Source organism: Buteo buteo, chromosome 9 (genome assembly GCF_964188355.1).
Source record: "Buteo buteo chromosome 9, bButBut1.hap1.1, whole genome shotgun sequence".
Taxonomy (NCBI): domain Eukaryota; kingdom Metazoa; phylum Chordata; class Aves; order Accipitriformes; family Accipitridae; genus Buteo; species Buteo buteo.
Genome location: NC_134179.1, coordinates 533,655 through 547,623, shown reverse-complemented (window position 1 = coordinate 547,623; position 13,969 = coordinate 533,655). Strand labels below are relative to the sequence as shown.

The following is a 13,969-nucleotide window of genomic DNA, read 5'->3' as shown; positions in this document are numbered from 1 at the left end:
CCTGGTGTATGTAACGCTACTTTTATTTAATTAGTACCTTAGTACCAAGGGCTTTAATCAAGGTTTGCTGGGATGGCAGGCATGGTGGAACAGTTCACATGCCTGGAGTGTTGTGATGGGTGGATATGGCTCTTTGACAAAGATGTACGTGGAAAACAAGGAGAGAGGGTTGTGGTTTGTCCAGAAGAGTAGCAGTGGAAGTTGGGAACTTGTGTGTCAGGATCAGAGTGGGGAGGCCCACAAAGAGGGTGTCATGGTGGGCATCTTCTATGAACCACCTGACTGAGAGGAAGAGCTGAATGAAGCCTTCTTTAAACAAGTGGGAAAAAATCTTCTGTCACAGCTGCAACAAGGGAAATTCTAATTGGATATAAGGGGAGGGGGAAACCCAAACTTGGGAGAGTGGTGGAACACTGGAGCAGGTGCCCAGCAAGGCTGTGGGATCTCTCTTCTTAGGGATTTTCAAAGCTCAAGTGGATGACACCAGATTCAGTTTTGAGGTTAGCCATGTTTTCAGTAGAAGGATGGCTTAGGTGACTTTTAGCAGTCTTTTACAACCTCCATGCAAAATACTGTTTTTCTATAACTCTCATGAGTTTGTTCTGGATTAGCAGACAGATGAGGCGTAGCCTCTCCATCCTGGTCCTCACTTTCAGCAGCATCTGAAGTACCCTCATTGCCATCTCCTGCCTTCATTTAGCTGTTTTATGTGCTGTCCCTTCCCTCTTTCTGTGCTTTTCTTTGCACCCATTTCCTATTTGCTTGCTTGTTTATTCCTCAGATTGGATTTTTCTGGCTGTGTTTTCAGGAAAGCATGGTCTGTGGATATTACATATAATCAATTACATTTGAAAACTGCCAAAGATACACTGAAAGTGGATACTTGCACGAAATAGCAGGGGACTTTGGATGTACAAGTAGAACTCTAATAGCTGGCTTGAATTTGTTTTGGTAATCTGGCTCTTATCCTAGCCTTTTTGAAAGATAATCATCGTTCAAAGAGAGGTTTTCAGACACTGTAGCGTACACTTTATATTTCACTATGTAATATAACCTTCCATACACTCAAGGAAAACAATTTACAGAGCTAATTGCTGAACTCTGCAGATATAATACTTAAAATGGGTTATGTTAGATAAGAGTTTATGTTAAAAAACAAGAACTTTTCTAGAGGAAAATTATTGTTTAGGGAACATTGATTTGCATGAATTAATGTTTTCACTTCAGTTGATAGTTCAAAATGGATACTTAAGCTAAGCCACGTTTTTAGTGTAACATAAATACTTCATTAGCTATGAACCTAGGGTGTGAGCTGAAGTCCACTGTTTGTTTGTTTTTTTAAGTCTCCAAATTTCAGTTGGCATTGGGTCATACTGTCCCAAAGATATTTTTTTTAAAATTGAAAAAAAAACCCCTACGTGGACTGAGAGGTGGGAGGATGCTTTGGAGTTCTCACTGTTACTTACTTATTCACTTTAGACGATCGTCTCCACCCTTCTCTCAGCCTACTTACCAGTAAAATTAGGGGCAGTGTTAATGATCCTACCTGACACAGTTATTGTAGAAATTAACTGATGAATATTTGTACAAAATAGTATTTGTACAAAGGTGGTGTATTACTTATACTGCAGTAGCAGCCATGTGTCACACGCATCTTGCTGATTTAAAGACTGCAATGAACATTTTGGGCTTGGGAAGTTAAGTAACTTTTGCAGAACTCAGATTGTTGTTGTTGCTGCTGTTTTTATTACTTGTTTCTTTTATTTTAATTCAGAATATAGCCCAGGTCTGTAACTGCTGTCAGTTGCCGTGGCTTGATTGGCCTTATAGTTTGGGGTTATAGCACAAAGTGTCTATGTAAGAGGTTCACCACTGTTTAGAAAGTGTTAATAGTGAACTAGACATAACATTTGAGTTTAATTTAAATTTGTTTCCTCCCGTGTAGCCGAGTGTTGGTGACTGAGAGAGAAGGAGCAAACCACAGCATTGTGTTTTAAAGCAACCCAATGGAACAAAGGGTATGTATATTTGTTTTCCATAGTTCTCTCTAATTATGTTGTAATTTCTGTGTCATGCTTACCTTGACTGGGTTTAAAAGAAGGTTGCAGGTTTATATATATCTGAAGAAGAGACTAAGGATGATAGTCACGTGAGTCTGCTCTTAGCCAGTGAAAGTGGAAATGTGAATGTGGACCTGTCCTTAGCCAGTGGAGCATCAAGAAAGTGGATCAGGGCTCCAAAGGTAGGAGTCCAGCTCTTCTGATAGTCAGCAGAGCCTTGAGTTGAGGGCTCACAGTTTCTGTGTTAGGGAGCTCTGCTTCTCGACAGGTAAGGTATATGCCTAAAGGTCGACGAGTACCTTGAGCTACCTACCTTCGGCCGATGTAAGTCTGCTGATTTCGGTAGACAAACACTGGAGAAGGCAGCGCAGCCCGCTCTGACCCCGGGCGTTGTTTCAGCGGGAGGCTCTGGCTCTTGATTAACTTGTACTGACGGGCATGTCCACCGTGGTCAGCAGGACTCTCATGCATTTACCAATGTACTGAAATACCTGAATTCTCCAGGCCTACACTCACTCTCTTTTCAGGCATATATCAAACTTTCAGCATGTGAACAGAGCTAGGCTCTCCAGCAGTCAATGACTCAGTAAAACGTAGAAATCACATTTAATTCCACTACAGAGTGTGAATTTCCTTTTCTTTCAGGATCTACCAACACTGGTGAAGTCCCTTCTGTGAACCGCGCAACAGAAGCTGCTGTCCCAATCCATAGTTGCTCCTTCCCACTGGCAAACAGCCTTAGGAGGAGCTGTTCATAGGTGAGGTGTTCAGTGGCCAGTCAACTGAAGTGATTAGCTTTTCGCTCCTTTCTATTAGAAGAGCTTTACCAATTGTGAATCGAACTGCTAATTGAGAGCTCAGAAGCCTTATAACCCATTGCTATATTTGTACAATGTTTGTACAAAGGTACTCTAAGGCTGCGGTGTGTTGCACAAGTCCATTGCTTCTGCGTGGTTATCTTTTTTCTCTTTCTTCCTCTCTTTCTATTCTGTGAAATTTTATTATTTGAATTACCTCCCGCTACATCCTGTGATTTGTTGCAGCTAAAATTGATCTCACCTGTGAATTTAACACATTATTATGTCTCTAAGTGAGTATCTGTATGGTACTGGCACTTGTGTGGGTCATTGAAAAAGAATGAAGAACAGCAGGGTGGACTCATTGTTGAACAATCACGTAATGTGGAGGTAATTCAAAGAACTAATCGGAGACAGGCATAAAAAGAAGTTATCTTCTGGAACGCAGAAAGTCAGGTAGAATGAAAAGCAAACCTGAAAACAATGAATCTGTTTTACATCAGTGAAGGCAGAGGAGTCCTACCTGGGATTAGTTTGGCCATTGTCAGTGCTTGGTGCTGCAGATAACATGAGTTCCATAGCAACGCATTTTTAACTTGAAATTCCTGGGTGCAAGGGTGCATATTAACTAGAAAATGGACTTGAGTTTCACTGAGATCATTAAAAACTAGCTTTATTTTATTTTCCACCCACTATCCTGCTCAGAAAATGGACTTATTTTTGAAGTCCTTAATTAAGGATGAAAATTTAGTGTTAGGCAGATGCTGTCATTTTCTTCCTACCCCTTCAGCAAAAACCCACGTGTAATGTGCTGCATTGGGCTCTGAGGCTGTAGGATGGGTTGTCAGTGATAAGCATCTGCAAAACCTGCAGCACATGCCCAGAGACTTGTAGTCAGATGACTCATATGTTTCATGGGCCAAGTTTAATCCCAGAGAGAATGTTACAACACAGGAAGAAACCCCTGAAAATAACAGGAATTGGTACAGTATTTGGGCCGTAAACACAGGTTAGAACAGTCTGGGTATTTGCTTTAATCCTCTCTGATTCTATTTTGAATTGCAATGTTCCTACTTGCTAAACCAATTTCCATTTTTGCTCTGTTTTACCGTGCCATAAGGAGGAGGGATATTTTGGAAACTGGAAAACTGCCACTTGCACCAGAATGGCATGCCACTAATTTTTGCAGGTTTTTTGAACTGAGCATTGCCACTCTGAAAGCTCTGTCAGCCTCTTCTTCCAGGATTCCCCACAGAGATCCCCACCCTCCTACAAGGCAGGACGTGCCCCAGGTTACAGGACTTTTGTTCCTTTCTCTGCAGGCTGTGCTGCCTCACCTGCTTCAAAGTCAGGTGCTTTGAAATGATGAACTGGATATTTGAGAGGATGAGGGAGTTTGGATTTATGGGCTTTTCCTCCCTTAGCCTCAGCAGCACAGATTCAGTGGGCCCAAACATTGCCAAAAGATCAGGAGTGCGAGCGCGTCCTTAGTGTAGACAGGATGAAGAATTACTCTGCAATGTGTATTGATGTAGTTTAGCATCATTTCAAGCAAAGGTCAAGCAAAAAGGTCCAAATTGCCATGAGGCCAGTCTCCACGAAGGGTTTGTCTTTGTGGCAGCAAGGTGGCAAGGAACCATCTGTGTAGCGTGTGGGCTGGGTTGGAAGAGAGGTGCCTGTGACAGTCCTAGCCAGGAAAATGCCTGATGATGGACATTTCAGTGGCTGGTGTTGCACAGCAGCTCATGGTGAAGCAACCTGAATGATAGGTAGGACTTGGAGATGAGGCTCGATTTTTTTGCTTTTCCTTTTTTTCCCCCCCAGTATAATGAAATATTACAAGGGTTTTGCTTTGCACCTTTGCTTACTTATGCTCTGCCATATGTTTGGGTGTGGTTTAGCAGGCATGACAGTTAGCCACGTTGAGGGAGAATCTCAAAATGTGTACAGTGACATAGTGAAGCCTCTCTTACAGCGGGGTAAACAAATTTCACTTCTACTTCTTTATTTTCTTCCTTTTCCCTTGAGCAGAAATTTGGGAAAGTCATTTAATGTCACCTACTGAGTTTTAATGGAGGCTTGGAAGAAGAAGAAAAAAACCTGTCCTGTGTGCGCTTGTTTCTTAGGTACACCACATTACCCACAGCTAGTCTCACCACTCCCAGAGAAAGTTTGTGTAAGTCCTAAAATAATTTCATTCCACTGGCCCACAAATATTCCCGTTTGGTCAGCCTTATATAGCGTAATTACTGTTTAACATGGCACCACAGCTGGGTCAGGGCTTATTTTGGATTATGAGTTATAAAAAGCTGTTTGTAAAAAAAAAAAAATAAAAAAAAAAATAAATAAATTAAAAAATTACTATGTTTGTCGATCTGTCATCCTAAACAAATGAGTCTAGAAACTTGTTAGTTTACTTACTCTTTTTTACTTGTTTTGCTTTAAGAGTCAGCATTCATGAGAGCACTGGCATTAGTACCAAAGGCATTCAGCCATCTCATCCTGGCTTATTTAGATACGTCTGCACTTCAATTACAGAAAACGTAATTGTTAGGTAGCCAGGTGTTGTGGTGATATTGAGCAAGTATTGTGGGGTGGCACATGCTCAGGAAAGGGTGTCAAGGTTTAACCAGTGGAGACGTGGGAAGGTAATTTTCGTGAACAGGTGATAGGTGTGATGGGTGAGAAGAAGCATCTTGAGGGAAACGTCTTGGCTCTGTGCTCTCTTCCAAGTAGGTCTTTGCATTTTATGTGCCTGAAGTGCTGTGCACAGAGCAGGCAGTTCATTCCCACACCTGTGCTGTGGTGCAGTTAGCATTTTTTCAGACCATGCCGAGTCCAACATCAAAGTTCCTTCTAATTTTAATAACTTTGATATATATGTGTATATATATATGCATGTATTTTATGTTTGTACATATATGGATGTGGATGTGTGTGTACAGCTAGAAAAAAAGAAAATATGGCTGTGTATATACATGTGTCATTTCTCATCTGCTGCTAAAATACAGGTGTCTCTGTGGGAAACAAGTTGTTAAGCTGTTTACTGTACAAGAGTTCAGGAAGTTGAGAGTATTGTATTCACTTACACGATTTCCCATGCTGAGTTGCTCATTTCACCTCAAAAATGAGCATCCCAGTCTGTTTCACAGAAGACCCCAATATTTTTAGTAATCATAGGAAAGAATGTTGTCCACTGGGACAGAGCGAGAGGCTGTGGATCAGGACTCAGGGTTTGGTTGTCTTTTTCTACTTATTTTATGGCCTGGGACAATTCTTAGCACTCTTCTGTGCCTCTGTTTAATAGCAAAATGGGACTAGTAACTTCGAGTTACCTTGCATAGAACTATTTAAAGACGAAATTGAAGTTTGGAGACCTTTTACTAGCCTTTGGCATCAGAGAAATAGAGCAGTTATGAGAAGTATTCCTGTGGTTTGGCTTCATTAATAATATGAACTTCTTGAGAAAATGTATTAATGAAATGAAGCTGGGAAACAAACCAGAAGCAGATAGACAGAACTCAAATCCCTTCATGGACAGTTATACAATGTGCTAAGTAAGGATGGCTGTATCCTTGGATTTTTTCTTGTGAAAAATTCTGTAATGCATATGGAAAATAGTTTCCTCTCTGTAACAAAACCGACAGGACAACTGACATTTCCACAATTTTTAAGGCAATACAAATCTGAGAAGAAGTAGTACATTGGGAATTATGAAAATCTTTCAAACTGGAAATCTGTAAACAAAATTGAATCTGGGAACACAGGCTGTTGGCTCAGAAATGGCTCTCGGGTTTCTTGGCTCCTTATTCTCCATCAGCTATGCCAGACAGGTGGTGAATGGCAGCCTGGAAGCCCTGAGGTCCGAGCCTTGGACGAGAAGCAGATACATCATGATAAGCAGAATTGGGGCAGGTGAATAGAGCTATGGACACAATTTTTCCTCTGCTTGGGCTTGCAGTTCCTTATATTCACGTATTTCTTATTCCCGTTAACCCAGGTTGTGCCTGCTAAGCGTTGGAGGTGAAGAAGTGCACGCCCATGCTCTTTGCCTTTCTGGCTGAGGACAGGTACAACGTGGGCATTGAGGACTGAACGTATTGCCAGGTAAGGGAGCACACCTTCCTCCCTACGGGGTGCAGTGAGCAGTCAAAAGTGAACTGGCTGCCGTGATATTCATAGCAGCACAGGCTATAACATACCAGCTCTGCCTTTCTGTTGGATATTTCCTACATGTTCATGGTAAGAATCTAATTATTTTTCCACCTACAGCAAATGTAATAGGTCCAGATAAACGTTGTTGTGTAGGCACTAACAGTAAAGGGAAAACAAGTTTGATCCCAGGCTGTCAGGGACTGAATCTTTTCCATTGTAGGTTGCTTCTTGAATTAGTCTGAAAGAGCTTTCATTTTATTTAAAAGGCTTTTATTGATCAAAAAGGCTTCGTTCATAGGCTCTATCTTCTTGAGTGGCTGAAGCAGGCTTGACTCATGATAGGAGTTCTTATTTGAGTTCATTTTTATCGTCTTTGTTGTTGCTAAATTTCATGCTTTTCGTCTTTGCAAAGGTAACCAGAAAAGAGGCACATGGTTTAGAGATATAAAAAAAAAGTGTGGGTTTCCTTCCAGTCCATTAATCTTCTTTCATGGAGCTCTGTACCAGTTTGAGTGAACAATTGGGAGGAATCAAAACACAGACATCTAGACTATTACATAAGATCAAAAAGAGAACAGATTTGTTTTGAAGCTGGGCATAATGTATTTGTCCGAAGTCATGAACATTTTTGAGAGCTCAGAACATTCTTCCTGTTCTGCCTGAGGATGAAACTTAGATCACACGAGCTGAAGAGAGATCCCAAAATATTTGAAGCCATTTAAGTAACTGTAGACCTAATTCAGAGTCCTTACTGAGTGAGGCCAAGCAGGGATTTGAACCTGATTTTTATGTGCCCTCTTTTCTTCTCTTTCGTCCTTTTAACTTGGAAGTTCCATCTTATATTGAAGAAAGTATCCCCGTGGATTTCATAAAAATTGATTTATTCAGGTCAGACACTTAGGATTTTTTTTTAACTGACCCAGTGTTTTGTGTCCAACCACCCCCACCCCTGAAATAAACAAATGGATTGCCTGTGGAAATTTCCACAGAAAATTTTCCTCTGTCTTGGATCATAATTGTATTATTTTACAACAGTTTAAGTTATAACTCTTCCTAACCAAACCTCTGTATCACATAAAGGACAGAGAGCAAGTGGACTGTCCAGGCCAGGAAGATCTAGTATTTAGGGGACAGCGTACATCCCATGTATGTGCATCCAACTGCAGGGGATGGCTTTGCTGGGTTCATTGACCTCTTGTAGTCTGTATACATGTCTATTAGAAACAGGCTAGAAACTGGACTGAGCTCCTTCTACTGCCAGTCACTTGCAGTCCCGAACAGAAAAGGAAACACCAGTTTTTCTTCCGTAGTCCGGATGCTGACTCACCTGTGTGGTGAAAGAAAATAGCCAAAGGGTTGCTATTTCACTAGTGTCCCAACGTGCCTGGGAATATTTCATCAGCTGCTTTACTTGGGCAAGTTAAACTGCAAAGCTTTAAGGCCTGAGGCCAGTTCAGTAGTTACTCACACGTAACTTGGTCGCGCGCTTGATGCCCTGTGTCTGATGCCCCCATCACCGATAAGTAAGTGTTATTTTGCAGTTGGTTTTAAAGCCATTGGCAACATCTAGTTGTTTCGCGTTGGTGTTTCATCGATGCGTGGTGTCACTTCAAGCCCGTTTTGCTTGCAGTTGGAAACCTGTTCCAACTCATCTGCCTCTCCTCTGCATCTGGTTCCAGGCCTTGACCTTGACCTTGGTCTGTGGTAGGACCGGGGACCTGACCCACCGCTGCTGTGTTTCGCTGCCCAGTAACGGGGTTTTGGCGGGGTGGGGAGAGCCAAGCTGACAGGGATGCTGCAAGACGAAGGAACCACTGTTCCCGAATTTCTGAAGGCTGACAGTGACCAGGCAGCACTGTTGTGGTAGCTGACCGTCATTGGTCATCCTGGTTCAAGCCAGGGAAACTGTCTCTGGCCTCGCAGGGTGTTTCCACGCTCTCTGCCTGCCCTGGAAGGCCTCCCGATGCCTTCAGACAAAGCAACTTTCTAAAAGCTTGCTGGGGAGGGCATCACTTATGGGGCTGCAAGAAAGAAGATTTCTCCCCCGCTATACGCATTTTCCTTGTTTTCAGAGCTGGCCACCCTGAGGAGTACACAAGCTGGGGACACTAGTTCGGTCAGGCTACGAGAAAGGAAGTTTGCCCTGTGCCTCTAGATCAGTGCTCAGGCAGGGCGCTGCTGGTCCTTGAATGGTGCTGGTTTGCCTGCAAGGTCAGGATCCGAGCTTCTCGTCAGGTAGAGCCCGGCCTGAAATTCCGGACTGGAGCGTGCAGCCGCTGCCTTTCCCTGACAGCTCACTGCAGCGCTGCGTTTTGCTATCAGCCTGCCATCTACGCTCACCTCCGCGAGCAGGGCCAATACGGCTAATCCCTGCTTATCTGAATGCAGAGACATGGGCGGCCAGAGATTTAATGCAAATGTAGCATCGCGCAGCCCCGTTCCTCCTCGCAAACTATTGATTACGTGTCTGATTTGCTCTCCCCTGATAATAGGCCGTGGGCAGAAGCCAATAGGGCGAGGAGGAGGAAAACCTGTCACGATCATTCGATGCAGCTGGGGAGCCAATGGGAGGAGAAAGCCCGTGGATTGGGCTGGGAGAGAGCAAGGGTGGGGGAACCGTCTTAGCAACAGCAGAAAGCAACTCTTTCCCCCTCCCACCGTGCAACCATGCTGGAAAGTTCCCGATGGTGTTCCTTAATGTATTTGTCTCGCATATGCCAAATTCGTATGTGATTTGCCTGACTTTGCCCCGTGTGCCCGTTTACCCCTTTTCTCCGTGATCCTTTGGAAAGGGTAGAAGGGAATCACTTCTTTTCTGTCCTACTCAAGCCAACTAGCGAGCTCAAGGTAAAGGGATCTGCTGCTGGATTCATTTCTGTGCAAGCCCTGAGAACAAAAGTGAATTTTGTATTGTCTTTTTGTGGTTGGTATCTTCCTCGTGACATCTTTCCAAGACAGGCTGTTGTTGAAACAGTCAGTTTCTTGCCAGCCTGTTGTGACAGTGGAAGCTGGACACCTTGACTGTATTCTCATTTCTGCTAAAGAGTCCTTAGATGAAACGAGGTGAATCGCTGTCCTTCAAACTCCAGATCCCTTCGTCAGGTTGCTGGGCTCTCAGGTCTGGGAATTAGAAGAAAAGCTTTCTCAGTTGAGCCCTCCCTGTGATCTGTGGGCTGGGAAAAGCCAGTCCGAGGCACCATGCTGCTTTGCCTCTTATCTTTTATCTGCCTTACAGCAGAAAATGTTCTTTCTGTCTCTCTGCCTCTCTCATGGTCAATCTATCATTGGTTTAACCAACCGAAAATGAAAATGGCAGTTAAATTTGTCCAAACCTTTTGAACATTTATTGGAACCAAACATTGGCACTTTCAGCACTCCCTTGAAAATGACCTTCGTTGTCCTCCTCTCACCTGCCGCCTCCTCCTGCTCATAAGCATTCACAGGTTTATCTCACTATTTGCATGCTGATAATAGACATAGATTTTGTTAGTCCTGCATCTGTCGAGACGGCGGGGACAATAATAGAAGCACCGTCGGGACCAATATATATTGGTCTTAGGAGTGTGTCCAATAATGTCTGGGTCAGGGAGGCTTTAACTGCAGTGTCAGGGAATTTAGTCAGCTGTCATCGCTTCTTAATTAAAAATAGCTGAGACTCACTTACATTCCATTGCGGTGTATTAGCTCATTTGTCATCTTGTCCCCTGCTCTCCAGCAAACCCCCTAAACACCTTCAAAACCAGACAATAGATAGGAATGCTTGCAGCAGGTAAGAAGACAAGGGAGCAGAGAGCAGATAACCCGTGCCATAAGCTTGTCTTTGGGTCAAGAGATTGCAAGAGTTCAGCAGGATTCAAAGGGGATAGGGATACATAACACTGCAGTATGAAATGTACTGTATGTATTTCATATGTATAAAACTAGCCTCTGCACAGGCATGTGTCAGGGAATAAATCAAGCAGTAACTGTCCTGGGGTTACGTGAAACTTTCCTTGTGGATGAATCAACTTATTTTTTTCCATCTTGAGTTTCCAGCATCTTCCTCTGGTCCAGTACTCTCAAAGACAGAATGTTTTTTCAGTGTGATCCAGCCAGACCTTTCCTATGTACAAACGTGACTGGATTCCTAATTCCTTGCTAAATGGAATTTAGTGGTATCTCTGATTGCTATCACCTTCCAGTTGGTTTCACCAATTTATTTGTGATATTCCTAAGGGGACAGGGAGATGGGAGGTTACACAGAGCTTCAGGAGCTGCAGAGGGAAATGAAGAGCATGCTGTAATATCATTACCGAATGAAAATGTATCCCCTTCCACCTGCCAAAAAAAAAAAAAAAGAATTTATTGTGATTCTAGCTAATGCTTGGAGCCAAGGGACGTTTTTGGCATAGGGAGAACTTTTCTGGCTTCCTTTTTACAAGTAAATCAGGGGTGGAAGGGCATTAGACTGACTAACTTCCTGAACTGGAAGTTGCATCCGGATTACCATATTTAATTGTCTGTGATTGACCTATCTTCCATGAATTTTGCTAATCCATTTTTTAACCTGGTTGTATATTTGGCCCCCACAGCATTGGGTGGTGATGAGTCCCACCATTAAATCACATATTGTTTGAAAAAGTTCATCCAGGATGTCCTGTACAATGCTATCAATCTGTCCCGTGAGTAAATGGATGGCTGCTGCCAGGGCTTCAGATTCCCTCAGCCCAAATCGGTGCTAGTTCCCCTTGAGACCACATCCATCCCACTTGAGAAGGGAAGCAGCATCAAACCTCCCGTGCTTCACCACCCAGCTTGGGCTGCAAGGGACCAGTGTTAGCTCCCACACAGGGCAGCTTCTGCAGTCCCACTACTAAATGGTGATTTTTCTGGCCATACATAGTTATTTCCCTCAGGACTGTGTTCCTGCTGACTTGACTGAAGATCCAGTGATACTTGTTGATGTTCTAAGAATGTTGTATTTCCCGTAGAGGGGAAATTCACATGCAGCTTGTGGGATATACCTGGATTAATTTAAGATATTCTCTTCAATCTGTTCAGTTTTTTTTTTTTCTGAGTCCAGTTCAAGAAAGCTGTGTAACAGTTTATAGGGATAAACAAGGAAGTCCACTGGTTCGACTCGATATTGTTTGGAGATTTTGTGTTATTCCGAGGTGTGCTGGTACAGGAAATTAGAAGCAACAAGTAAATGCTCATCTGAACCCCAAAGCATCAAGCTAAGGACAGACCTTCGTGCTAGTAGAGACATTTTCAGACTGCAGAATTTTTTTTTAAAACTAATTAAGCTCTGATGACTTCAGCTATATTTTCAGCCTCTGATTAAGGCCATGATACTAATTAAACTCTTGAATTATTAAAAATGCAAATAGTCAGACCTGTGTGCAACAGCAGACTTGCGTTTCCATGCTCGGGGACAGCAGTGGGGATATCTGGCAGAGTCTCTTGTGGTCACAAGTTTTTCTCTTCCTTTTTTTGTTTAAAATGGCTGCACTCCACTTGATGCAGAACTAAAAACATCAGCTGCTGGGGTAAATGTCTCAGCTGCCCTGCAGCTAGGCAAGTAGACTTGATTAAAACACAGCAAAGTTTTGGAAGGAACTCTGGGTCTCTTGACATCCCGACTGTGGCATTTTCACTGAATGGGCTGTTGGGATTGAAATACCATCTAGTCCTTAGAGAGCAAGTCTGCTTTCAGTAGCAAAACTCTTGGAGCTGCATTTAACCTACCTACTTTGTTGTCATAGTTCAAGAACATGATAAATTATTTAGACCTCTAGCTGTCCTCCCGGATCCTCTCTCTCTGGCATACCCTATGACATACATCCACCTCCAGTGAGATGTCTACACCAGGAGGTCTGATTGTGGCCTTTCCTTCAGTGCAGGCATGTTTTGGTTGTGGCCCTACTAAACGGTAGGGGATCTGAGGGACGTTTTGATCTCTTTACTGTCAACACATTAGCAGGCACCGAGCACCTCTTCGGAGTAATAGCCATCCTTGTGTACAAATACATCTTTTGAAGTAGGTTTTTGTAATCATAAGCAGGACTCGTCTAGAGATGGACAGTCTTGCAGAAGTACAATTACCTGGTCTTTGAGGTAAGATGGAGTTCTGTAGGCTGGGAGTTGGGCAAGCAGATATTGCCTCTCGCTGTCTCACCAGTCTCCGTGTACCTAGATCATGGAAATTTCTGCGTTTATTACAAAAGGTTTTTGCACAGCTCCAGAGCCAAGAGCTGCAGTGGTACCCCGAGTACCACTTCTGCATCACTGCCTATACCCTCGTCAGTCTTCTGGATGTGCAGCCCTTCTTCTGGTGGAGGCAGCGGCCCGTGGGACTCCGAAGTGACTGTCCCATCCTGTAGCCCTTTTGCCTTGCCATTATGGAGGCTCTGCTGGATCTGGCAGTGTTTGCAGCCAGTACCAGCTGGGATATTAGAGGGATATGCCAGTAGGCAGTCTAGTTATAACTTGCCCAGAGGGAAGTTTCTTCCTAGTGCCTATTTAGTTCATGATAGAGACATAAATTAAAAAAAGGTGCACAAGACACTATTCAAATGCAGCAAGTGCATGTCATATTTAATAAACTGGAACCCTCGCTGGTGTGAAGTGACAACAATTTATTGGAGTCACTTATCAGATAAAAATATGACCCAGTGTCTACAGCTGAGTCCGGTTAATGGCAGGTGTGGTGGTAAAGCTATGTCATTTTTTGCTTCCTCTCTCAACTGTCCTTTTAGTACGTTAAAACAAAGAAATAAGTGGTCATTACTTTACCTATGACAACTGATTTTTTTCATTCTCCTGCTATAATGGGCTGCAGGTGTTTCACAGCCAGCCCAGGCTAATAAGGACAGACATTCTGGCCGCACGCCAAAATTATAAAACTGTCCAGGGAGAGAAGAAAAGAAAAGGCAGAGGAAGGGGTGGGGGGTGGGAAGGAAAGAAAAAGAAAGCACG

At 43.3% G+C, this 13,969-nt stretch overlaps 1 long non-coding RNA gene across 3 annotated transcripts in view; it reads left to right on the top strand.

The window, feature by feature from the left end:
• The first annotated feature begins 2,718 nt into the window (after positions 1-2,718).
• Positions 2,719-13,969, top strand: part of LOC142034129 (uncharacterized) — a 94,092-nt gene continuing 82,841 nt past the window's right edge. For all 3 annotated transcript variants that reach the window (XR_012651464.1, XR_012651465.1, XR_012651463.1), the window contains exons 1-2: positions 2,719-2,818; positions 6,858-6,964. This is a non-coding gene — a long non-coding RNA (uncharacterized LOC142034129). The remainder of the gene's footprint in view (positions 2,819-6,857; positions 6,965-13,969) is intronic.